This window comes from Pleurodeles waltl, chromosome 1_1, assembly GCF_031143425.1.
Source record: "Pleurodeles waltl isolate 20211129_DDA chromosome 1_1, aPleWal1.hap1.20221129, whole genome shotgun sequence".
Classification (NCBI taxonomy): domain Eukaryota; kingdom Metazoa; phylum Chordata; class Amphibia; order Caudata; family Salamandridae; genus Pleurodeles; species Pleurodeles waltl.
This window is the reverse complement of record NC_090436.1, coordinates 908,478,884-908,504,193: the sequence shown is the minus strand read 5'-3', so window position 1 is coordinate 908,504,193 and position 25,310 is coordinate 908,478,884. Positions and strand designations below refer to the sequence as shown.

Sequence of the window (25,310 nt, the reverse complement as noted above, 5' to 3'; positions counted from 1 at the left end):
CGATACCTCCCGTTCATCCCAGATGCCTAGCCCATAGGAAAACAGCTCAGGATCTTAGTCAGGTAAAGCTTCTGCTGACGCCGGAGTCAGTGTCATGAAATGCCCTTCCGGTTCCATGTTGGCGATGACAATGGAGATGGCGCCGCCCGTGGGCGCACTCGGCACCGGGAGGGTGGGGATTAGTGTCTGGGAAAGTCAAGGTGATAAGACCAGCATCGGTCTAAATCCAAGACAGGATACCTAGGAGCCCCTTGGAGCCGAGGCTGAAGCCACCGTAACTGAACCAGAGAGGGGCCCCCTCTGACTCTGTGGGGCCCAAAAGCGTTCCAGCGGCATCAGGCTTGTAGTGGGGCTATGACTTCGGACTCAGCACCCGATCCCAGGACCTTCCTCTCAACTGTAATCTCTACTTATGCAGATTTGAGCTCTGGGCTGGTATCAGCTTCAGAACAGCTCCCTCAAAGCCTTTAGATGAATAGCCTGGCAATTTGAGCACAACTTCGGGTTGTGGTAACGCTCCAAACATCAAACGCACACGCGGAGTGGATCTGTCACAAACATCGCCCGATGACAGGACCCCCAGGGCTTGGATCCTGTCTTCCTAAAAGGCATCCATCAACGCATCAGGAGTAAAAAAAAAAAAAATACATGATAAAAAGTAAAAAAAAAAAAAAAAAAGCCAGTCAAAAACTGACTGAGGGATAGCTCTCTTTTGGTCAGCGCTTAGCTGGCGCAGAAAGAAAAGAACTATAGTGAGCGTGCCTGGGTGGTGCCTACCTAGGACCTGAAATGTCATATCCAGCATGGATGGCGACTGAGCCGATTGACGCCTCCTAATGGAACGCAGGGGTACTGTTGATGAAAATCTCTAGGATACAGTTCGACACCTTCGAAGAATTCAAAGGTAAGGAATATGCAGCTAGAAGTCTCTATCAGATGCTTCACCTCAATGGTTGAGCTTGACAGGTTGTCTGTCAGGAGGTGCTAATGATGGGAAGATACAGGCGCGCTGGCCTCTACTAAGGACATGTAATGCACTAAAAAACTGGAGAATTGCTGCCCCAACCATTTCATCTACTCTTATGTGCACAGAGCCAATCAATGGACGGTGACAGATCAACTGGCTCTCGGTTCACACAACCAGAGTGTGCACGAAAGACAGAGAGGGTCATTCTGACCCTGGCGGGCGGCGGAAGCCGCCCGCCTGGCGGGAACCGCCAAATGGCCGCTCCGCGGTCAGAAGACTGCGGATGCCATTCTGGCTTTCCCGCTGGGCCGGCGGGCGACCGCCAAAAGAGCGCCCGCCGGCCCAGCGGGAAAGGCCCTGCAACAAGGAAGCCTACTCCGAATGGAGCCGGCGGAGTTGCAGGGGTGCGACGGGTGCAGTTGCACCCGTCGCGATTTTCACTGTCTGCTAAGCAGACAGTGAAAATCTTTATGGGGCCCTGTTAAGGGGCCCCTGCACTGCCCATGCCAGTGGCATGGGCAGTGCAGGGGCCCCCAGGGGCCCCACGACACCCGTTCCCGCCATCCTGTTCCTGGCGGTAAAAACCGCCAGAAACAGGATGGCAGGAAGGGGGTCGGAATCTCCATGGCAGCGCTGCTTGCAGCGCCGCCATGGAGATTCAGCCCATGCAGGGGAAATCCGGCGGGAAACCGCTGGATCCCCTTTTCTGACCGCAGCTTTACCGCCGCGGTCAGAATGGGCTGGGAAGCACTGCCAGCCTGTTGGCGGTGCTTCCGTGGTCCCCGGCCCTGGCGGTCTTGGACCGCCAGGGTCGGAATGACCCCCAGAGTCACAAAGCTGTTGGACTGAGGTGTGGTCAGGCCATCAGTTTACTTAATACTTTGGCGGAAGTGATAGGGCGTTTTTGACCTACACAGACTCAAGGGACATCCACCAATGCCTCTACAATTGCTCTCATGTCCATGTTCTCAAGCTTTCTCTATTTATCACACCTTTCTCTGTACCATCTCACATCTCTTGCCTCCTGCTCTCCCTTATCTCTTTCTGTTCACACCGTTCTCTTCCCCTTTATCATGTCCTTTTCCCTTCACCATTTTCTCCCTTTGACTCGGACCCTCTCCCTCCCTCCTCTCTTTATAAATGATCTCTCATTCTTATTGTTACCCCATTTCTCTTCACCCTCGCACATTTCTTGTTTGCCTGTCGATTTCCTATCCACTTGCAGTGTCTAACATACTGCCCATTAATCACCCTCTGAAATCACACCCCTTTGATCTTTTGCACATTGGGCCCTCTTCCCTCTCTCCTCCATTCCATTCCCCATCACTCATCCCTACCTCTCACCCCTCTTCCACTTTCAATTCCATACCTCTTAACCTTTTCTCACTTTTCTTGCTCTTATTTCACTTCACATGCTCCTATCCCTCCTGCAACTGCTTTCTTGATCCTCATACACCTCCATATTTAATACGACTGATTTGAGATAATTTTCCAGCATCCATTCATCTCCTATCAGCGCAGGTCTCTCTCGTTACATCTTACATCATTTTTCGTCTCAGCTCCATGTATTTCACATCTCTCCACTTAACAATCCCTTGTCTTTCTTTGTTTTATTCTCTCGCTCTGCTTTATATCCACAAATTGCAAAATAAAAATACCAAAGTATTTCAGAAACTGAACTGTTGATTTGATGTTCTATGGCATGACAAAGTTGAACCTATCCCTCACTGTAGTACTGAACCCTTTTTCTTCACAAGTCCATAACTTTGCAGGAAAAGGAAGCAGGAGAGCACATGAAGACCTGCCCGGGGACATAATGTTAACAGACACATACAAGGCAATGAGTACAAAATAAAACATACATGTGATCCTGCTCAAAGAAAACTCTGATGAGGAAGGCAAAAATTACATCAAGTATATATTCTATTTTGATGTGTGGAATTAGAATTTATTTCCCTAACATTTACTACTTTGGGGCATCCTTCAATGACAATGTGAGCCTTTCCAGTTTCAGGATTGTAGGTTTGACATTCATGAGTTGTGACAGCCTGTTCGTGTGAACAACGATTTTAGGGGTCTATATAGTCTCCACTTTTCAGAGTGACAATAGTAAGTTTGGCATGTTCTCCAAGTCAATCCTATACTCAGTACTCATATTAAAGTGTAGTCATTGTTTACAGTTCTTGCTTTAAACATAATTTAAATAACGATTACATACAGATGGAGAAACTAACGAACAGCTTTCACTAAAAACATACATTAGTACAAGTGTACTTTGAAGAGCTGGTCATTCAAGTAAGCTTTAATCTACCATTTCCCGTCCTTTGCCACCATTTAAGGGGGAAGAAACTTGTTCAGTTTCTACTCATATCAATGAGCAACCACTTACAAAACGGAAGTTAACACAGGGGTCCCAAACCCTTATCTGGTCTAACTTCAATGCCAATACTCCCAGTTTCAGAATGAGAGTAGGCAAGGGAACGTCTAAAAATAATGGAGTACAGACATGGGCTGAGTGCTAAAATTATGCTGCTTCTAAAGCCAGGTTAAAAAAACAAAAATCACAATTCCTAATTCGCTTTTAAATGATATGTATGTCAGCCCACTAAAAGGTATAACTGGAGGTGCTAAACAGGTGGTTTGTTTCTCATGGATCCTACAGCATATCTAGATTATCCTCCTAACAAGGTGTGCTTTTGACGTTTATTGTTTTGCAGACAAAAGCATTCTATAATTCCCTAGACTAATTCATGATTGGAGTTGAAGTCCAACAAACCATGACAAAGAAGCCATAGTACATTAATCACATGATGTTGTGCATGCAATACAAAGCTTGCATAGGAAAAATGCCTTAAGATCTCAAGTTGTGAGATTTCCATTCCGAGGGAAATAGATAAAGATAATTAGATCAGTAAATTGATAGCAAGTGCACTTCAATCAATCACATATTTATAGAGTGCTGCAAATCACCCATGAAGGTCTCGAGCGAAATCGAGCTATATGCTGCTGTGTGACGGACAGATCATTCTTACATCCAGGTCTTTAGTTCTGTTTTGAATCGCTGGATTGATGGTGCGGTCCTAAGGTGCAAGGGGAGGTTCTTCCAAGCCTTGGCAGCCAGGTGTGAGATGGAGCATCCTCTGCTGTTGGCTCAACGGATCAGTGGGGTGTCTGCAAAAGACAGGGAAGCTGATTGGATTTGTTTGGTCGGTTGATAGAAGGTCAGGCGTTTGTTCATGTATGCTGGTCCTTCGCTGTGCAGGGTTTTGTAGGCATGGGGTCAGCATCTTCAACTGGCATCTCTTCTGAATCGGGACCCAGTGTAGTTTTTTAGGATAGGGTGTGATGTAGGTCCTTCCGGCATGAGTCTTACCACTGAGTTGTGTATTGTAAGGAGTCTCCTCAGGAGGAGTGCTGTGATTCCTACTTAGAGCCTGTTTTCGTAGTCCAGTCTGCTGGCAATGAGGGCCTGCGTTACGGTCCTTCTGGTGTCTGGTGTCTGCTGTGAGCCATCTGAAAATCTTCCGGAGCATGCGATGGATGTGGAAGCAGGCAGATGAGACAGCGCCACTTTGTTTCTTAGTGGATAGCTTGCAATACAAGATGATGCCAAGGTTGTAGACGTGGTCTGTTGGGGGTGTGGGGGGGACGGGCAAGGGTGCAAAGTTCTGTGTGCCACCATGTCAGTCCACAGTGAGATGTTGTTTCCAAAGATAAGGACTTCCGTTTCCCTAATGCTGAGATTTAAACAGGTGTCCTTCATCCAGTCCAATATGTTCATCATGCATCTGTGCAAGTTAGCATCTGCGGTGGGAGATTTTTCAGACAGTGAGAGGATGAGCTCTGTGTCGTCGGAGTAAGAGATGATGCTGAGTTTGTGTGATCTGACAGTGACGGCCAGGCTGGATCATATAGGTGTTACAGAGGGTTGGGCTGAGGGACGATCTTTGGGGGACACCACAAATGATATTATTCTTGGGCTCAGAGGTAAACAGTGGGAGACTGATCATTTGTGTTCTGCCGGTGAAGTATAAGGCGATCCATTTGAGGGCGTTTCCTTGAATCCAGATGTGGCGGTCTGTTGATCAGGATGTGATGGGAGACAGTGTCAAACACGGTGGACAGGTTTGAGGATGAGGGCTGCTGTTTCTCCATGGTCCAGGAGGACTCTGATATCATCAGTGACTGAAATCAGGGCTGTCTCGGTGTTGTAGTTAGCTTGAAAACCAGATTGGGAGATGTCCAGGAGGTTGTGGTCTTCTAGGTGCTGGGTGAGATGCTGATTGATCACTTTCTCAAGGACGTTTGCTGGATATGGGAGCAGAGAGATGGGCCAGTAGTCCCTTAATTCTGTTGGGACAGCAGAGTTTTTTTTAGGAGGTGTCTCACTTCAGTGTGTTTCCAGACCTCCGGGTAGGAGGCTGCGGTGATGGAGGTATTCAGGACCTTCCTGAGCTTGTCACCAATTGCCTTGCTTCCGAGTTTGAAGACGTGGTAGGGGCAAGGGTCCGTGGGTGCTCCCAGTGCATGTAGTTCATAATGGAGATAGGGTCTTGCGTGCAGAGGATTTCCCAGTGGGTAAGAAGGTGTTCAGGGTTCATTTTTGTGCATGTGAGCTGGTTGATGTTGTCTGCGGCAGAGGGTTGGTGTTTGAAGTTTTCGTAGATAGCAGAGATCTTGTTGGGGAAGTAGTCTGCGAGGTTGTCGCACAGTTCTTGGGAGGGAGTGATGCCGTTCTCTGTGGCTGCGGGATTGGTGAACTCCTTCACAATAGCAAAGAGTTCTTTGCTGTAGTTTGTGCTGGCTTTGATTTGTGCTATGCGGTCTGCTAGTGCATTCTTTTTGGTTTCTTTCAGAAGACAGTGGTACTGGTTGAAGGCGGTCCTGAAGAAAGTGTGGTCTTCTGTTTTTTATTTTGCTGATCCGCCACTTCCTTTCAAGATGTCAGCAGTTGCATTTGGAGGAGTGCAGTTCCTCAGTGAACCAACTTGCTCTTTTGCTTTGGTCTTTGACCTCAGCTATCTTGGTGGGGGCGATGGGGTGGGAGTATTCTGTGATCCACTGAGAGAAGCTCTTTTCAAGGTTGTGTGTAGGGTCTCCGAGGTGGAAGCAGAGTCTTGTTCCACTGGTCTTCTGATACCTTTTTCCAGTTTCTTCTGTGGATCTGGGGGCACTGTGTCAGGGTATGTGGGTCCAGAGATTATCATGTGGTGGTGTGGATGTACCCGACTGTCGCTGGAGAGAAGAGGGGGTTGAGCGCGAGTCCTTCAATGTGGGTAGAGACAGTGATGAGCTGATTGAGGGCGATATTGCTCAAGCTTTCGAGGAGGTCAGTGGAGTTGGCGTTGGTGAGGTCGTCAAGGTTGAAGTTGAGGTCCTCTAGGAATATGTAGTGCTCAGAGTCGATTGTTTGCGAGGCAATGAGTTCCGGGATGGTGTGGCAGAAGCTGGGGCATGGTCCTGGTGGTCTGTAGTCAAGGGTGCCTCTGATGGTGACCTTTTTATGTCTGTGTGGAGTTGGAAGTTGAGGTGTTCCAATACTGGTGTTGGGTTGTCAGGGGATGTTGTGCAGCAGATGGCATCCCTGTAGATTATGGCAATTCCGCCTCAGAGCTTATTGGTTTGGTCCTGATGTGTTATCATGTAACCTTCAGGGATGTCGGTGGTGATGTCTGGTGCAAAGGCATGGTTGAGCCAGGTTTCTGTGAGGAAGATGACATCGGGGTGAGGGAAGAGATTGTGTCCCAGACCTCAGTGGCGTGTTTAACTAGTGAACGTGCGTTTAGTAGGATGCACTGGATTTGTGTAATAGTGGTCTAAGTCGATGTGTAGGGTGCACTGGTTGCTACTGTGCCGAGGGTGTGTCAGCAGTGTCAGCAGGAGAACGGTCCTCTGGTAGTAAGGGGGGGCTGAGCAGCAGCACTGGTTGTTAATGCGTCTGGGGTCCAGGGTTCAGAGGCCAGTGGCAGGGTATCTTAGAGGGGTGGAAGAGTCAAGGGTCCTGGCGCTGGGCGCAGACACAGACAGGTCTGCCTTTGGCATGGCCACGCTGTGGCATCCATTAAGTAGGTCATAGGAGGAGGGAGAGGCATTTGGAGGCGGTGGGCAGGGCTAGGCAGGAAAACTGGCAGCAGGCGGGAATGGGGGAAAAAAGGAATGAACAGAGAACGAAGCCAGACAAAAAGCAGGAGAAAGCACTCTGCAAAATGGAAGTGAGGGAGAAACCATTGAAAGTGAGGCAGAAAGCACTTCGAAAAATGAAGGGAAAGGAGGGAGAAAGCAGTGAGAACAAGACAGACGGCAGGAGAAAGCACTAAGAAAAACGGAGGGAAAGGACTGAAAAAGCTCTGAAAAAAAGGCAGAAATCAAGAGAAAGCACTCAGAAAAACAGGGGAAAAGAACGAGAAGATAGTGAGAATGAGGCAGCAAACAGGAGAGAGTGAGGCAGCAGCAGCAGGGGCGAGATGGGCTAGAACCTGCTCCAGGTTCAATGTAAGCAATCATGATGTTCAGTACCTCCTCTTGTATTGGTGTTAAGTGTTTATTTTTAACCCATTCCTAACATAATCAACAATGCTTTTAAAAGTGGTCAACTACTTTTGATAAATTAACAGAAAGGACACCAGCAACAGGAAACATGTCACACTGATCTTGAATTTACCATACTGCTGCATGTGCACAGTTAAAACATTATTTCATAAGCCTACGGCAACTCTTTGTAATATGCATTTGCCCTGAAAAATGAAAAATATGAAACACAAACTTACCAGACAGCAAACAGACAAACGTTTTCAACAAGCTACTTACCTTCGCTAATCATCTTTTTTGGAGGAAACGCCATCTAAGCACAGATTCCTCCTCTTTATAACACTTCCAGGGACCAGACTTTTATCCAGCAATGCTCCCTGCACTCTGGGAAGGGGCGCCATAGTGCTCAGTGATGATTTATACCGCCTCAGAAGTGACAGAACAGAGCTGCTTATAAGTGCTACTACTGCACGCTGGTGTCAGTTTCTTGATCTTTCTCCTTCCACACCCTCTGACACGTAGCATTTCAAACAAACTGCAGATGACAGTGGACCCAAATCTAACTTGGAACCTTGACCGTCAGTAGGAAGGCATTCAGAGGCAGACGGATCACCTAAAATTCCAGAATGTTAATGTGAAACTCTCTTCACTGGAGACCAGAGGCACCTGATCTCCATCTTCAGCCAGAAGGCATTAGCTAACTCAGTAGAGGCCCATCTGTTACAACTGTGACATCCGAGTGGAAAAGAGAGTGGGCTGACAATTGTCAGGCTTGCGCTTGTCTGGTCTGAGGTACTGGGCCATTTCTTGGGAGATTGGACAGCTATGGAGAGGCAATCCCGGTGCATGGACCACTGAAACATTACGGCCCTCATTACAACCCTGGTGGTCGGTGTTAAAGCGGCGGTAATACCACCAACAGGCGGGAGGTAAGAAAAATGGAATTACGACCACGGCGGAAACCGCCAACATAGACAGCCACTTTAACACTCCAACCGCCACAGCTGTAGCAACAAACACTGCGGTGGTAACCGTCAACAGTCAGGCGGAAGACAATGTAGCGCCCACCTCATTACAACCCGCCCATCCGCCAGCTTCTCCGGGCGGTACCAATGCCATCAAAGGCACAGCGGAAACAGTGTTTGGAAGGGAAACCACTCACCTCTCGACACTCAACAAAGAACCAGGACGCCATGGAGCCCGAACTATAGGTGTTACCAATGTTGGTGTATCTTCTCATCCACCAAGAGTACGAACGGTGGCGACAACCACAGTGAGTACTGCACCTAGCACACAAGGTGGGGGGGTGGAAGGAAAAAGAGTGACACACATAGACACGCAATACGCAAAACCTCCACCCTCACCCCCAACACCATACACACAAACACATGCATCAACATTACATATACACCCCGAAACCCTCTGGAAGAATGCAAGGACAAAAGGAATTGAGCAAATCAGTGTCATATTAGAAAGACTCAGATATACGTTACAAATTCAAAAAAAGTATTTGAAATATATGCAATATGTACATAAGGCGGTACATTGTCCACTCAAAATGTCCGTGGGCCACTGGGCCAAAACTCATAGGCCAAGCCCACACTTGACTCCTGCCTCAATACGGAGAGAACACTGCAGGGGCATCAGGTCGAAAACACACAGGCACCTCAGGGGGACAGGGAAGGGGGGGGCACCTCAGCCAGAAGATGGTACTACGCCACTGCTCCTGGAGGGGGCTCCATGCCCACAGCAATGTCCTGGGGAGTGCACAGCCACAGCCTCTCAAGGGGGTGTGTTGCCCACTGCTTGGTCCTGGGGAGTGCAAGGCCACAGTCTCTCAAGTCTCTCAAGTGGGTGGGATGCCCACTGCTTGGTCCTGGGGAGTGCAAGGCCACAGTCTCTCAAGTGGGTGGGTTGCCCACTGCTTGGTCCTGGGGATTGCAAAGCCACAGTCTCTCAAGGGGTGGGTTGTCCACTGCTTGGTCCTGGGGAGTGCAAGGCCACAGTCTCTCAGGTGGGTGGGTTGCCCACTGCTTGGTCCTGGGGAGTGCAAAGCCACAGTCTCTCAGGTGGGTGGGTTACCCACTGCTTGGTCCTGGGGAGTGTAAAGCCTCAGTCTCTCGTGTGGGTGGGTTACCCACTGCTTGGTCCTGGGGAGTGCAAGGCCACAGTCTCTCAAGTCTCTCAAGTGGGTGGGTTGCCCACTGCTTGGTCCTGCGGAGTGCAAGGCCACAGTCTCTCAAGTGGGTGGGTTGCCCACTGCTTGGTCCTGGGGAGTGCAAAGCCACAGTCTCTCAAGTGGGTGACATGTTCCACTGGTTTTGGAGGGGGGTTTGTGCCCAGTGTGGTCCATCCTGCCAAGGACAGGGTGACTGGAAGCATTTCTCCACTGGTTCTGGAGGGGGCTTGGTGCCCAGTCTGCTTCATCCTGACAAGGATGGGTGAGTGGATGCATTTCTCCACTGGTTCTGGAGGGGGCTTTGTGCCCAGTGTGCTTCATCCTGCCAAGGATAGGGTGAATGGATGCATCTCTCTACTGGTTCTGGAGGGAGCTTGGTGCCCAGTCTGCTTCATCCTGCCAAGGATGGGTGAGTGGATGCATTTCTCCACTGGTTCTGGAGGGGGCTTTGTGCCCAGTGTGCTTCATCCTGCCAAGGATAGGGTGAGTGGATGCATTTCTCCACAGGTTCTGGAGGGGACTTGGTGCCCAGTGATTCAACACTTGGGGGGTGGCAGTTCACAGTCCCTCACCTGGGTGTCTGAGCCACGAGATTTGAAATGACCAAGATGCATGATAGTACACGGAGGCAGGGCTAGAGTCCATCCGGCGGCGGTAACGGCTGCACAGTGGTGGTAATGACGGTGCTGGTGGGGGTGCTACCAGTGGTGGAGGGAGTCTCCAGCCCTTCTCCTGCAGCCTCGGACAGCTGCCTACTGGGGCTGCTGCTGGTGCCAGTGGTGCTACTGTCAGCGGTGCAGGTGGCGGTGCTGGCTGCGGTGGTGGTGCCAGTGCTGGCAGTGGTGGGGGGAGGCTCCAGCCCTTCTCCTGTAGCCTCGGACGGCTGCCCACTGGGGCTGCTGATGCTGTCAGTAGTGGTGCAGGTGGCGGTGCTTGCAGCGGGGCTGTCAGCGGTGCAGGTGGCAGTGCTGGCGGTTGTGCTGGTAGCCACCAGCCCTTTTCACGCAGCCTCGGACAGCTAAAGAGCCTTGCCTGTTTTGTGCCCCTTCCTGACATTGGCAGATGGTGGTGTCACTTTGGGTCTGGCAGCTGGAGTCTTTGAGGAAGGCTTGCTGAGTGGTTGTGGCTCCTTCCCCTTGCTGGATGCTGTCCCCTTCTTCACCTTGCCAGGTGGCGGTATGACTTTCTGCTTTGGCAGGGGTTGGTGGCACACTGGCTAGCCTGACAGGTGTCCCCTTTGAGCCTCTGACAGATGCAGGAACCACAGCGGAGTGGCTGAGGTGCTGGGCAGGGTTTTGGCCACCCTAGCCCAAGAGGAAGGCGGGGAGGTATGGGGGTGTAGAGAACAGGTCAAAGTTTGGCAGGAAACGTTTCTTGGGGACACTGGGGTGGGAAGAGGGAGAAGGTTTGGAAGTAGAGGAAGAGGGAGTTTTTGTAGGAGGTGTCTGTCTGCTGAGTTTGGGTGCAGGTTCATGGGCTGGATGCTGTTATGAGGTGGATGGCTGTTGGGTGGGTGGGTGCTTGCATTTGTGTACTTTGGGAGGAAGGGTCACAGACACAGTGGGAGAGGACACAGGGGACGTGTGCATGGATGTGGGGGTGGTGACTGCCAGTGAGTGGTGTGTAGTGATGGGCGTGCTGGTGTTGGAGGTAGTGGATGAGGATGTAGTGCATGCAGGTGTGAGTGGAGACGCTACTGGGAAGGAGGTGGTCGAGGAGGAGGAGATGGACACAGTGGAGGCAGTGGATGTTGGTGTGTCTGCATGGGGATGGTGCTTTTGTGAGTGCCTGTGAGATGAAGTGTGGTGCTTGTGTTTGCCTAAGCCACTTTTGTGTGCTGATTTGAGTGAATGCTGGTCAGAAGGAGTGCGTGGGATAGGCTGGGGGGATTGGGACTGCGTGGAGGAAGTTGGAGGGGGGAGGCTAGAGACAGGGACAATGGCTGCCATCAGTGCGGAGGCCAGAGCCGGAAATGCTCTCTGTTGGGCTGCCACGCCAGAGTGAATGCGCTCCAGGTATGCATTGGTTTGTTGCAAATGCCTCTCAACACCCTAGGTGGCATTCAGAATGGTTGACTGCCCAACAGTGTGGGATCTCAGGAGGTTAATAGCCTCCTCACTGGGGCAGCAGGGCTGACTGGGGCAGGGCCTGAGGTGCCTGGGGCGAAGGAGATGCCCACCCTCCTGGGTGACCGGGCATGGGAAACACGATGAGGGGCTGCTGGGAGGGAGGTGCTGGTAGGGGGTTGGCAGCTGTACCTGTTGGGGTGGGCACAGAGGTGTCTGCCACCACCAGGGAGCTTCCATTGGAGGAGGAGGAGTCGCTGTCTGTGGTGTCCCCTCCAGTCCCCGTCGTGGTGCTCCCCTCGCCCTCTGTCCCACTGGTGCCCTCACCCTCGGTGGAGTCGGCCTCCAGGCCCATGTGAGATGCAGCTCCCTCCGTCGCCGGTGCCTCTGCTCCTCTGCCAGATGATGCTAATGCACACAAGGACAGGGTGACAAAACAAAAAAAGGGGGGGGGAGACAGAGGATACACTTGGTCAATGCCAGCAACAACACTACCGTTGGCTTACACAACACAGAGGGAACAGCCCTATGCACTAGGCCATGCACTACCAGTTACAATGCTAGTCACCAGCCTATGGGGTACAATGCCTAATGCCATCAGCTGCACTCATGAAACCAACAGGTCCCTGCCCAGTAGAAGATGCCCACTAACACAATTAGGTTTGGAGTGCCTCAGAGCCTTCCCAACAAGGGACCTACCCTGCCATGCTCGCCCTGGCCTAGGGGCACCAACAGTCCACATCCCCCACCCAGGTAAAACCTTAACGTGCACCAATTCATGAATCTGAATTTGTACTCACCCCCTTGTGGCTCCTGTGATGCCCTCAAGCGCCCATCCAACTCCAGATAGGCCACCGCCAGGATGCGGAACATCAAGGGGGTCATGGTACGATGGGCACCCCTTCCTCGTTGGGAGGCCAGCCCCAGCTGGGCCTCCGCCATCGTCCTTGCCCAGCGGCGCAGGTCCTCCCACCGTTTGCAGCAGTGTGTGCTCTGCCTGTCAAAGACCCCCAGGGTCCGCACCTCCTTGGCGGTGGAAAGCCAAATACCCTTTTTCTGGTGGGCGCTGACCTGCAGGAAAAAGACACCAGAAGAGGGAATTAGTTAACCGTCTGGACCGTCACACTCATTGCCCACCACATCCCTCCCATCCCCTGACCCACATACATTGACCACCATACATGCAGCAATCTGGCCAGGATGCCTCAGCCCCACCCCACACGTGGCCTACACACACAGCACTTCATCCATTCATGGCACATGCATCATGCTCACAGTGCACTCACCTGTTTGTCTGGAGGACCGTAGAGTAAAGTGTACTGGGGTAGGACCCCATCCACCAGTCTCTCCAACTCCTCCGCAGTGAAGGCAGGGGCCCTTTCCCCAGACACGAGCCATTGCCGCTTCCAGACACAGGTAACAGCAGCATTTGCAGTGTAGGTCCTCTCCTGTTGAAGGTCAGGTAGCAAGTGAGTGAATGGATAGAAGACAGCGGTCACGTCCGCGGCGGTGCATACCGTCACTGCCAGCGTACATCGCCATTGGCTCCTGGAACCCACAGGGCCCAATGATAACCAATGAGAAGTTGCGCGGCGGTCGTCGACTGCCTACCGCAATGGCGCACAACGCCAGCGGAATTACCTCATTTCCACTAGTCCTTCCTCACAGGTCAGGCAGCCGCCATTTCAGGGGGGCACAGGCCATGGCACCTAACTGCGACACAGCAGACATCGGCACAGCAACAGACTCTCGGATTCACATACTGGCTCTGTAAATGTGGAAATGCATCATTAATGCGATAGATGTGTGATTATGACCCTCTGCTCATCGTTTTCCTCCATAGGCTTCGACCACTGAGGATGAATATGAGATGGAGACATCCTCCAGTGTACAGACCCCTGGTGGACCTTGCAACAATGGAGGACAGACACATTATCCTAACCTACAGACTTGATCGGCCACAATCCAAGAACTGTGTGCCCAATTGGAGCCAGACCTGATTTCAGCTATCCACCAGCCCACAGGTATCCCCCCTCTAGTGCAGGTCTGGTCAGTGCTCTACTTCCTGGCAAGTGGTTCCTTCCAAACAACAGTGGCCATGGCACCAGGGATGTCTCAGCCAATGTCCTCCAACGTGTTGACCAGAGTGTTGTCTGCCCTGCTGAAACACATGTGCAGCTCCATTGTATTCCCACAGGTGGAGGATTTGGCCACAGTGAAAGCTGACTTCTATGCCCTGGGACATATCCCTAACATCATTGGTGCCATAGATGGTACACATATTGCCTTTGTCCCCTCCCGGAGAAATGAACAAGTGTTTAGGAATATTAAAAGCTATCACTCTCTGAATGTGCAGATGGTGTGTTTGGCGGACCAGTACATCCCCCATGTGAATGTCAAGTATCCTGGCTCTGTGCATGACGCATTTATCTTGAGGAATAGCAGCATCCCATATGTGATGTCTCAACTCCAGAGGCACCGAGTGTGGCTAATAGGTGAGCCAAAGGTCCTCACCCAGTTGATGTAGGTATATGGGTTTGGGGTTGTCCCTAAGGGTTGGTGTATGGCTAACAGGTATTCCTCGAATATTTGCAGGTGACTCTGGTTACCCCAACCTCTCATGGCTACTGACCCCAGTGAGGAATGCCAGGACAAGGGCAGAGGAACGTTACAATGAGGCACATGGGCGAACAAGGAGGATAACTGAAAGAACCTTTGGCCTCCTGAAGGCCAGGTTCCGGTGCCTCCATCTGACAGGTAGATCCCTGTACTACTCACCCAAGAAGGTGTGCCAGATCATCGTTGCATGTTGCACAACCTGGCCTTGAGACACCAGGTGCCTTTTCTGCAGGAGGATGAGCCTGGAGATGGTCTTGTGGCAGCAGTGGAGCCTGTGGAGAGTGAGGAAGAAGAGGCAGAGGAAGAAGATGTGGACAACAGAAGTAATATCATACTGCAGTACTTCCAGAGACACACAGGTATGACACTGTAACTTCACTTTACTTTTCAGTTTCTGTTAGACATTGTACAAGGCAGCCTGATTTCCCTAGGTCTATGGCCACTTACTGTACCCTTTGGCATTTCTATTTTCAGTGCTCTGTGGCCCACTCTGGCTCCTGGTATCTTTACTGCTGCCCACTAAAGGTCATACCAATGTATATATAACTGTACACATGACTTGCAATGTTTTCAGAATGTTGTACTAATACATATTTAAATCATTTGACAGACTCCAGATTTGTATTTGTTCAAGGGTGCTTATTTAAGTGCTAAGACGTAGAGGGGGATGTGTAATGGGCTGGGGTGATGGTGGAGGAATATCCAGTTAGAGTCCAGTCTCTTGGTATCACAGGTGCATTGTCCAATGGGGCACAGGAAGGGGAGCAATGGCAGTTCAAGGTGGACAGGGTAACAGAGTGGGACAAAAGGGTGACAATCAGGAGAGTCTTATTTCCTGGTGGGGGTCTTGGCAATGTTCTCTGGCTTCTGCCTGGATCGCAGGGACCATTTGCAGGGTGGTTCTCCTTCTGCAGGGGGTGGGGTGCTGGTGGCCTGTTGGTCCAGTGGCAGGGCCTCCTGTCCACTAGCGCCAGCGGAGGTGGAGGGCTGTTCTTCGGTGTGGCTAGTGTCAGGGGCCCGTTGGTGTGCCACTGCCTCCCTCATGGTGTTGGCCATGTCAGCCAGCACCCCTGGCAATGGTGACCAGGATGGTGTAGATGTGTTTGAGGTCCTCCATGTTCCGCAGGTACTGTCCCTCCTGCAGCCGCTGGGTCTCCTGCAACTTGGCCAGTATCTGGCCCATGGTCTCCTGGGAATGGTGGTATGCTCCCAGGATGTTGTTGAGTGCCTCCTGGAGAGTGCTGTCCTCCCACCTTCCCTGTTGTCTTGTGCCTCTGTCGCCTGAACTGTGTGCCCACGGCCACTGATCCCAGGTTCCTGATCGTCCTGTGTTTGTGGGGTTGCCTGGGGTCCCTGTAGTGGTGGACACACGGGTAACTGACGTGTGCTGATTGACGTGTCCTGGGGACAGTGGCATGGGCCCGCTGGGTGGGTGCTGTGGTGGTGTTTCCTGAGGGGGAAGACTCTGTGGTGGTATGGGACTGTGGCAGGGTAACGGACAGTCCAGAGGTTCCTGATGGGCCAGGTTGGTCATCGTTGTCCAGGCGTGTAGAGCTGCTGTCATCACTGTGGGCCTCCTCGGGGGGGGGGGGGGTGCTGGATGTTGCTGGTAACTCCTCTCCGCTGATGTTGAGTAGGGGTCCTGTGGGGATGCAAACGCAGTGTTATTGTTTCTGCGTATACCATCTTGTGCATGGATGTGTTTCCCTGTATGGTAGTGATTGCCCTGTCAGCTTTGCCTGTTGATTTTGTGGGCTAGGTGATTCTCTCTAATGGGCATGCTGTGGTGATGGGTGTCCATGCAGGTCTGTGATGGGTGTCCATGGGTTGGTGTGGCATGCAGGGCTGGGTACTGGGATGGGTGGGTTGTGATAGTGGGCTATATGAACTGTGGTGGAGTGATGGGAGTGAGGGTAGGGGTAGGAGCTTGTGATGGCATGCAGGTAGAGGGGTGACAGTAGTAAAGATTTGACTTACCAGAGTCTGGTCCTCCTGCTTTCCTGCAAGGCTCTCAGGATGCATGATCGCCAAGACTTGCTCCTTCCATGTTGGCAGTTGTGGTAGTTCTGGGGGGAGGAGGTGGGGGTCCACCGCCAGTCCTCTGTACTGCTACCTGGTGTCTTGCAACCACAGAACGCACCTTCCCCGGTAGGTCGTTCCACTTCTTCCTGATGTCATCCCTTGTTCTGGGGTGCTGTCCCACGGCGTTGACTCTGTCCACGATTCTCCACCATAGCTCCATCTTCCTTGCAATGGACGTCTGCTGCACCTGTGATCCGAATAGCTGTGGCTCTACACAGATGATTTCCTCCACCATGACCCTTAGCTCCTCCTCAGAGAACCTGGGTGTCTTTGGGGTGCCATGGATGTGGTGTGAGTGATATGTGTGAGGATGTGTGGGGTTATGTTTTGGTGTGTTTGCTGTGAGCTGCATGGATGGTGTATGAGTGATGGTGTTCTGTGGCTCAGATTGAGTGGGTGCTCTTGGTTTGTTTATCTCTCTGTTGGCAATCTTCTTTTTCTCATAAAGGGGTGTTGGTGATGTGGGTGTGTGTTTTCTAGTGTTGTGGGTGTGGTGTGTGTAGTTTGAATTGTCCAATGTGGTGTAGTTTTGTTAGTGTGTGTGTATTTTGAGCGCAGCGGTCTGTACCGCCAATGGTTTACCACGGTTGAAAGACCGCTGCGGTGATTCATGGGTCGTAATACAGTGGGCGTATTCCTGTTGGTGTAACGGTGTGGGTTTTGCTATCGCCAGTTTATCACTGACCTTTGGCATGGCAGACTTGTGAGGGTTTTTGTATAGCGGCGGATTTCTCTGTGTGGGTCATAATACCCATAGCGGTATACCGCCGCGGACACGGTATGTTGGGGCCGTCAGCACGGCGGTAGGTGGCCTACTTTCTATTGCAGTGTTCACATCTGCCACCTGGTATATGAGACGTGGAGGATGCATGGGGCCAGAAGCTCCATAAGCCTCACAGCCATCCTCTCATAGACACAAGACTGAGCCCACACATAGACATCATATCCTGCATGTCCTGGACGTGCTGCTTCAGTGGAAAGACCCTGAACACTACTTTGTCTAGTATAACTTCAGTGACGGGATTCCTCCTCAAAAGGCTAGGGTGAGACTTAAATTCAGTGATGAAAAACACCAAGCAGATTTTAACCTGTCCGGATGTGGTTTGTAACTGACTGCAGCAAGCCCACCTCGAGCAGCCAATCATCAAAGTACAGAAATATATGCATCCCCAACCTCCACAGATGAGCTGTGACCGTGACAAAAACCATCAGTTTAGTGAACATGTGAGGGAATGAGGTATGGTCGAAGAGCACCACAGCAAATTATACGTTTTCTGGCCCCATTGTGGACTGGGGTGAGCATCTGTGGGACTGCAGGATGGGTATATGAAAATATACATCTTGTAAGTCACCATCCAGTCCCTTAGATCCAGGGCAGAGAGGGTCTGAGCCAGACTGAGCATTCTGAATTTGTCTTTTTTCACAAAGGCATGTAATGGCCAGAGGTTCAGCACAGCTTTGAGGCCCGTGTCCTCCTCCAACACGAGGAAATAGCGCAAACAGCATCCCCTGCCCCTCTCAAAGTGTGCATCTGCTCGATGGCACAAGTGCCCCGCAGGAGATTGGCTTCTTGTATTCAGATAGCAGAGAGGGCAAAAGACCTCTGATGTTGGAAGGGCGGTTGTGGGGACAAAATTAAAGTCTGGGGATAGGCCATCTGAACAATTTGTAAAACCCACCAGTCTGATGTGATGGATTTCCAACCAGGGTGGAAATGAACAAGTTACTTTACCTTCGGTAACAATATATCTGGTAGAGACATATTCTAGTTGCTGATTCCTCACCTTAGAATTTCCCCCAGGCGTCAGACTGGAATCCGGAGATTTTTCTTTGAGTACCCCTGCGTGCCGTCAGACGACTCCACAGGCATCTTTGGCGTCGTGATCGCTGTGATGATGTCGCAGTCATATATAGGCGCCACCATGGTGCGCTGACATCAGTTTCTTTTCACGACTTTCCACGCCAGTAGCGCGAGAACACAGAGAATGGTGCACCAAAACTAGGGCCCATAAAGGGAAGTTCCTGTCCCTAGAAATAAGTTTGCAGAGCAGGAAGGATGGGCAGGTTGGTAAGGAATCTGCAACTAGAAAATGTCTCTACCAGATATATCGTTACCGAAGTTAAGTAATTTGTTCATCTGATGGAGACTTCTAGTTGCAGAATCCTTACTTTAGAATAGATAACCAAGCGATACCATCCCCGGTGGTAGGCTGCAAACTAAGATCACACCAAAAAATCCAGCAGGAACAAACAGCCTTAGTAGCCATCTCTGCAGACCTGACTACCCAGGCAGTAATGTTTAGTGAATATGTGCAGGGATGCCCACGTCGCTGCCTGGCAGATGTCCAGGACTTAAACTCCGCATGCTAATGCTGTGGTAGCAGCAGTTGCTCTGATGGATTGAGCACGCAAACCCTCAGGCTGTTGCTTTTTTGCCAAAGCGTAGCACATTTTGATGCAGAGGACTACCCATCACGAGATAGTCCCCTTCTACACCGCCCTTCCTTTCTTGCACCCACAAAGAGTTGATTGTCCACCTGGAAATCTTTGGTGCAACTAAGGAAAAGCCAATGCTCTTTTTGGATCCAGGCGGTGGAGTCTCTCCTCCTCCTGAGAGGGAAGTGGGGGTGCGTTAAAAGTAGGCAAGGTGATTGATTGGCCTACATGAAAAGGTGTCACCACCTTGGGAAGGAGGGAAGCCATGGTACGAAGCACCACTTTGTCAGGATGGACAGCTAGAAACAGTGGCTTCGAAGTGAGAGCCACAGGGGACAGTTTTGGAGTGGCTCGAAAGGACCACACATGAGATATGTGAGGACCAAGTTCAAATCCTACTGGGGCATTATGAACGGGATAAGAATGAACATGTGGGTGATTGCTTTAAGAAACCTCCCAGCAATGGGAGATTTGAACAGAGAAGGTTGGCCTGGCAGCCTTAAAAAGGCAAGATAGCAGACAAATAACCCTTTTTAGGTGCCCAGAGCAGAGCCCTGCTGGTCAAGAGAGAGGATGAAGAGGAGAACTTCCAAGAGAGGTACAGAAAGGGGCTCAACATACTTGTTGATGCACCATGCCACAAATGCATTCCAATGACAGGCTTAGACCGTTTTGGTGGAGGGACACCTAGCTGCCAAGATAACATTACAGACTTCAGGCGGAAGGTCAAAAGCTGTCAAATGCTGCCGCTCAATCTCAATGCAAGGAGATGGAGACTGGACAGGATTGGGTGAAGGACTGTACCCTGCTGCTGCGACAGAAGAGCCTCCTGAACGGGCAGTCTGATCGGAGGATCGATGGCCATGTTCAATAGTTCAGGATACCAGACTCTTCGTGCCCAGTCTGGTGCCACCAGGATTATTTGGATCTGGTCATGCCTGATCTTCTTCAGAACTCTAGGCAGAAGTGGTATTGGGGGAAGGCATTAAGGAGGCCTCAGCTCCACTTGTGACGAAAAGTGTCACTGAGCAAATGCCGCATTGGAAACTCCAACACGCAAAACAGCTAACATACTGCGTTCCCTGTGGAGGTGAACAGATCTAACCAAGGCTCTCCCCACTGCTGAAACAGACCTTGCGCCACTTTCAGACAAAGACAGCATTCGTGATTGACTATGCACTGACTGGTGAGTTCTTTGGCTCTGGTGTTCAAGGAGCCCGCCGGATGTTGAACCACCAGTGAAATGCCCTGGCGTTCCAGCCAGGTCCAGAGGTGAAGACCCTCTTGACAGAGGGTCCATGACCCCACTCCACCCTGCATGTTGCAGTACCACATGGTGGTGGTGTTGTCAGTGAACACCTGCATCACTTTCCCTGTGAGAGAGGGAAGGAATGATTACAATGCAGTCGGATCGCCAGAGGCCTCTGATCCCTGCATCGCCCATGTGGCCACCCCACCCCAGGAGTGGCGCATCTGTCACTACTGTGAGATCTGGTTGGGGAAGGGAGAGAGATCTGCTGTTGACCCAATCTGGATTTGATAGCCACCCCTGCAGATCTAGTGCAGCCCCATCCGAGAGATTGTGGGAGAGATTCCCCTGATACTGCACCGCCAACATATGCCGTCTGGCATGTTGGACCAGCAGGATGCAGGAGGCCATGAGCCCCAGCAGTCTCAGTCATTCTCACCGAAATCCAGGATAGAGGCTAAAACATGGATCATGGGCCGAATATCCTGGACTCGCTTTTTGGGAGGACAGGCCCAAAAATGTACTGTGTCCAGAACAGCTCTGATTAAAGGGACCATCTGAGAGGGAGTCAGGTGTGACTTTGGCACGTTTATAGTCAACCCCAGCGAATGCAGGAGGTTCGCCGTAGCCTTGAGGTGGGAGGAGACAGCCTGGGGCAAGTTCACCTTCAACAGCCAGTCGTCGAGGTAGGGGAAAACTGAAACCGCTAACCAGCGCAGATGTGCTGCAACCACTACCATCACTTTCATGAACACGCGAGGGGCACTGGTAAGGCCGAAGGGAAGCACGGTAAACTAAAAGTGCTTGTGACCTACCCCGAATCGCAAGTAACATCTGTGGGCTGGCAGGACAGGAATGTGGAAATAGGCATCCTGCAAGCTCAATGCTACCATCCAATCTTCAGGGTCTAGGGCAGACAGGACCTGAGCTAGAGTTAGCATTATGAACTTCTCCTTCTTGAGGGACCGGAGATCTAGCATAGGGTAAAGGCCCTTGTCCTTTTTAGGCACCAGAAAGTAGCTGGAATAACCACAACCTACTTCTGGCACAGGGACCATCTCTATGTCACCCTTGGCCAAGAGAGCCCTGACTTCCTCGCAGAGAAGTGCCAAATGATCCTCCGACAGATGATCGAATGAGAGGCATGGTTGGAGGGGAAGTCTCTAAGGAGAGGGAGCAGCCGCTTCAGACAATTTGCAACACCCACATGTCCGTGGTGATGGATTTCAAGTGGGGCAGGTGACGGCGAATCCTGCCGCCAGTTGGTCCGGGATGTTCCAACCAACTAGGAAGGTTTGGAGGTAGTGGGTCTGGGGGTGGACTGGGTGGACCGCTGGCTCCCTGATCCACAAGCATGTGGGATCAGGCGGCTGCGCAGAAGCTACGCATGGGTCAGTGGCCAGGTGGAAATGAACGTGGCTGGGTGCCCCTTCCGTAGCCACAAAAGGGGCGAAAGGCAGACTGTAGGGGGCGAGGAGCAGCTACAAGGCCAAGGGACCAAGTCGTAGCCCAGGAGTACTTAAAGCGCAAGAGCACCGAGTCCACTTTGCCTCTGAAGAGATGGGTGCCATCAAAGGGCATGTCCATCAGAGATTGCTGGACATCCCCTGAAAAGCCAGGTGTCCTCAACCAGGCGTGGCACTTCAAGGCCACTGTTGACGCAATCGATCTACCTAGTGAGTCAGTCGTATCCAGTCCACAATGAATCATGAACTTTGCTGCATCTCTCCTGTCAGTAACAGTTTGAGAGAGAACCACCCCGGCCTCAGCGTCAGGAGAAGCATCTAATTCGCTAGTGTTGCCCTAATCATAAACCCAGTCCACGTCAGGGTCAAGCTGGTATTCTAAAAGGTCCAGCAACCTCTTTAACACTATCCCCATATCCAAACCCATAGAAAGAAGGGCCTGGATCCGCCCTAGGCCCAGGAGAGACCATGGAAAACTGAACTTGCGTAGAGCGACGCCGTTCCAGGTCCAGGCCTGGCTGCCATAAGCTTCAGGAACCTCTCACTCAAAGCCTTCAGGTTCATGGCCCAGACACTTGGAGCACAATTTCGGGTCGTGGTCGCGCTCCATACACCAAAGGCAGACGAGAAGTGGATCCATCACTGACATCATTCAGTGACAGGAGTCACAGGGTTTAAAACCAGTCGTCCGGGACATCCCTTGACGCATCCAAAACTCGTCAAAAAGCATTCACCATAAGTGTCACAGTTAGAAAAAAAACTGACTAGGGGTAGCTCTTCTCTGGAGCGGCGCATAGGCTGGTGCGGAAAGAAAAGATCTGACGTCAGCGCGCCGGGGTGGTGCCTATATATGACAGCATATGTCATCAAGGCGACCACAACGCCAATGATGTCAGCGGAGTAGACCGTCATCATCTGACGGCACACAGGGGGTACTGCTCAAAGAAAACTATTTGGATCCAGTCTGTCGTCTAGGGAAAAGTCTAAGGTATGGAATCTGCAAATTGAAGTCTCTATCATATACCATGTCCTGCCCCTACCAGCTAGCTGTGGAGCTGGGAAGGGATATCAAAGCAGCTTGGGAACTGCAGGAGCAGGGAAGTAAGAGTTGGAGGATTTCTGTCCCTGCTGCAATGAACGGCCTTGGCCTCCACCATGTCATCTGCCCCAAAATGGATAGGTTTGCTGCTCTACAGCCTGGAAAAGTTGACACTGTTGGTAAGCTAGGCTCTAAAATAGCCCCTAAACTTTCTATGTTGCTGGTGGAGCTGTCTGGTAAGATGCAATAACTCCAAAGTTCTAGCTGTAGCACAACCCAGTCAGCCTTTTCTCTGAACAGTCTAGGTCAATCTCGAAGGTACCCCCTGAAAACCATGTTGATCCAGGTATGCCTGCTAAGCACCACACCATTGCCACTAGCAAAAGGCATACTGCTGGTGGTGACTAGGCCTGTGCACAACACAAGCCTGGCTGCATCCTGTCTGTCTTTGATCATTTGGGCCAGTGTGGTCCTGAGGTCCTCCACGATGTCCGACAAGATCTTGCTGGCCACGTCCGATATGGAATGGTTGTACCTGCCCAGAAGGCACACTGCATTCAGAGATTGCAAAGTGTACTACCTGAGGGCCGGCTCGCGCCGGTGAGAGAATTCCTTTTCTGGGCTTTCTTGCCCTTGCCGTGAACTCCGTATTCGGAGTCTTTGGATATTTGAAACGCTCCGATTGTGTTGCTTGGCAACATCGTTTCACTTGGTTGTTTGTTGTTTCAAAGTAGCGATTTCTCCGTGCTCTTCCTTTTAAATACTGCTACATGGATGTTTGGATTTCTATGTTGCTCAGTGAACCCCGTTGTTTGCCTCGCGCCATGACGCGCTGTTTCAAACTATGAAGATAAAGTAGTCAAAACATTATTTCTTGCCAAAAAAGAAAGTAACATTGAAGCTTTGGTTTCTTATTTGTTTATTAGAATTTTCTTGTGAAATCTCAGCCAGAAACAAAAGGACTAATTACTAATTTTGCCTTGTACGAGAGGCCCTGAAGAAAACTCTAGTTTTCAGTTTGTATTTAGTGATTCATAAAGAGAAGGTTCTATTGAGAGAGGTTCTCGTTTGGTTTAGAGTTCTTGTTTTAAGAGACGCATTGTTATGTGACTTTTCGTGGATCTCTGATGTAAGAATAGTGCAAAATCTCTATTCCATAATTTCTTTATAAGAAATTTGCTTCTTCTGCTGACATTCTGAAACTAGCGAGATCATTGTGAGGAAGTACCTTATTGTTGCATAACCGTTTATTGCATTCTTGTATATTCTGTAATACCCTCTTCCTTTTCAGATCTCCCTCCTGGCTGATCCTTCCGGACTACCCCTTCCCCCGGCCGGGCCCCTCCAAAGTTCAGCGCCATAACGGCATCTGACTTGGTGTTGCCTGGAAGTGGGTTCATTTCTCAGCATCGTGCAGATCCCGAGAATCTGGACCTCCTGACACAGGCACGCCAGAGGGAGCCAATTGAGTCAGGAAAATTTGTTGCATGGCCTCCTTGACAGATGCTATCTGCTGTGTGGTTGATGATGGATCAGGAAATTTGGTGCACGTCAGGGCCAAAGGTGGGAACAGCTCGGAACAGAAGATAACCGAACCTTTAATTGTCACTCTGTGACTTCATGCCAGACTTCAAGTGGCAGGATAGGGAAATGTCCAAATTGTTTTTTTCTGTACAATTATAGCACATTTATGATTTAACAGAATACTTTGAGCTGGAATGATACTTCACTCAGATGGGGCTGACTTTGTAACTGAGCATGTCCCTGTGACAAGGAGAAGGGCTACTGCTTCTAACACAACCTCTTATGCTCTGGAACCTAGAGATTCTTTTCCCATTCCCCGATTTCCTTAGTGTGCATAAGAGTGCAGTTATCAGATGTCAAAGTTGTGACCTAAGCCTCAAAACCATACGGAATATACCATTGGGGTCTGTGACTGGCATCTGCTTAATTAAGTCTTGTCACAGATTGAAACTGGTTGTTTTTTGGGGAAGACATCGCCCCTGGAAAATTGCTTGATAATTTTGGAGTTGTTGGAAAACAAAAGACAGGAGTGGAGCTCTGGATCCACATCAAAGGAAGGAAGAACCCGGGGGTGGAGCTTCATCACTTATGGGGTGGCATGAATGAATTAATGAATCTTTAGTGTACAGTTAATAATAACAATTACAATCATTAACATCATAGTATCTCCACATAAACTACATGAATATTGGAACTTCTTTAAAATAAAATAACATTTAAAAAGTTGACTTAAAACATAACCTCCATATTTTACATGACCTGTGCCTGGGTTAGTCCGAATTTCGCAGTATCGTATTCTCTCCCTCCTGATACTGCTATTATTCTGTTCCCTGGCTTAGTAGTGTTTTTTTCTTCTGCCCGCTTTAGAAATTTCACCATACAGGAATTCAAGATGGGATTGTGTAGTTTTAGACATGCTATTACTGCTTCACTACAAGTTTGTATACCACGTTGATTGAAAATAGTTTTTAATAGGACATTTTCTTTCTTGCATTAAATCTAGGCACAAACATAGGAGATGTATCAAATTCCTCTTTCCAGATTTGCATAGCTTGCAACTCTCATTCAAGCTTACCCTCTCTGTTGGACTTTTCATCCTTGGCATGGTCTCCCTTACCTTTTTGCCTCTGTTCCCCAGGTTGTTGATGTGTGCTG

The 25,310-nt window shown here is 50.5% G+C and overlaps 1 protein-coding gene across 2 annotated transcripts in view; it reads right to left on the bottom strand.

Moving 5' to 3' along the window:
- Positions 1-25,310, bottom strand: part of KDM4C (lysine demethylase 4C) — a 1,395,856-nt gene that overhangs the window by 572,912 nt on the left and 797,634 nt on the right. The window lies entirely within an intron of this gene.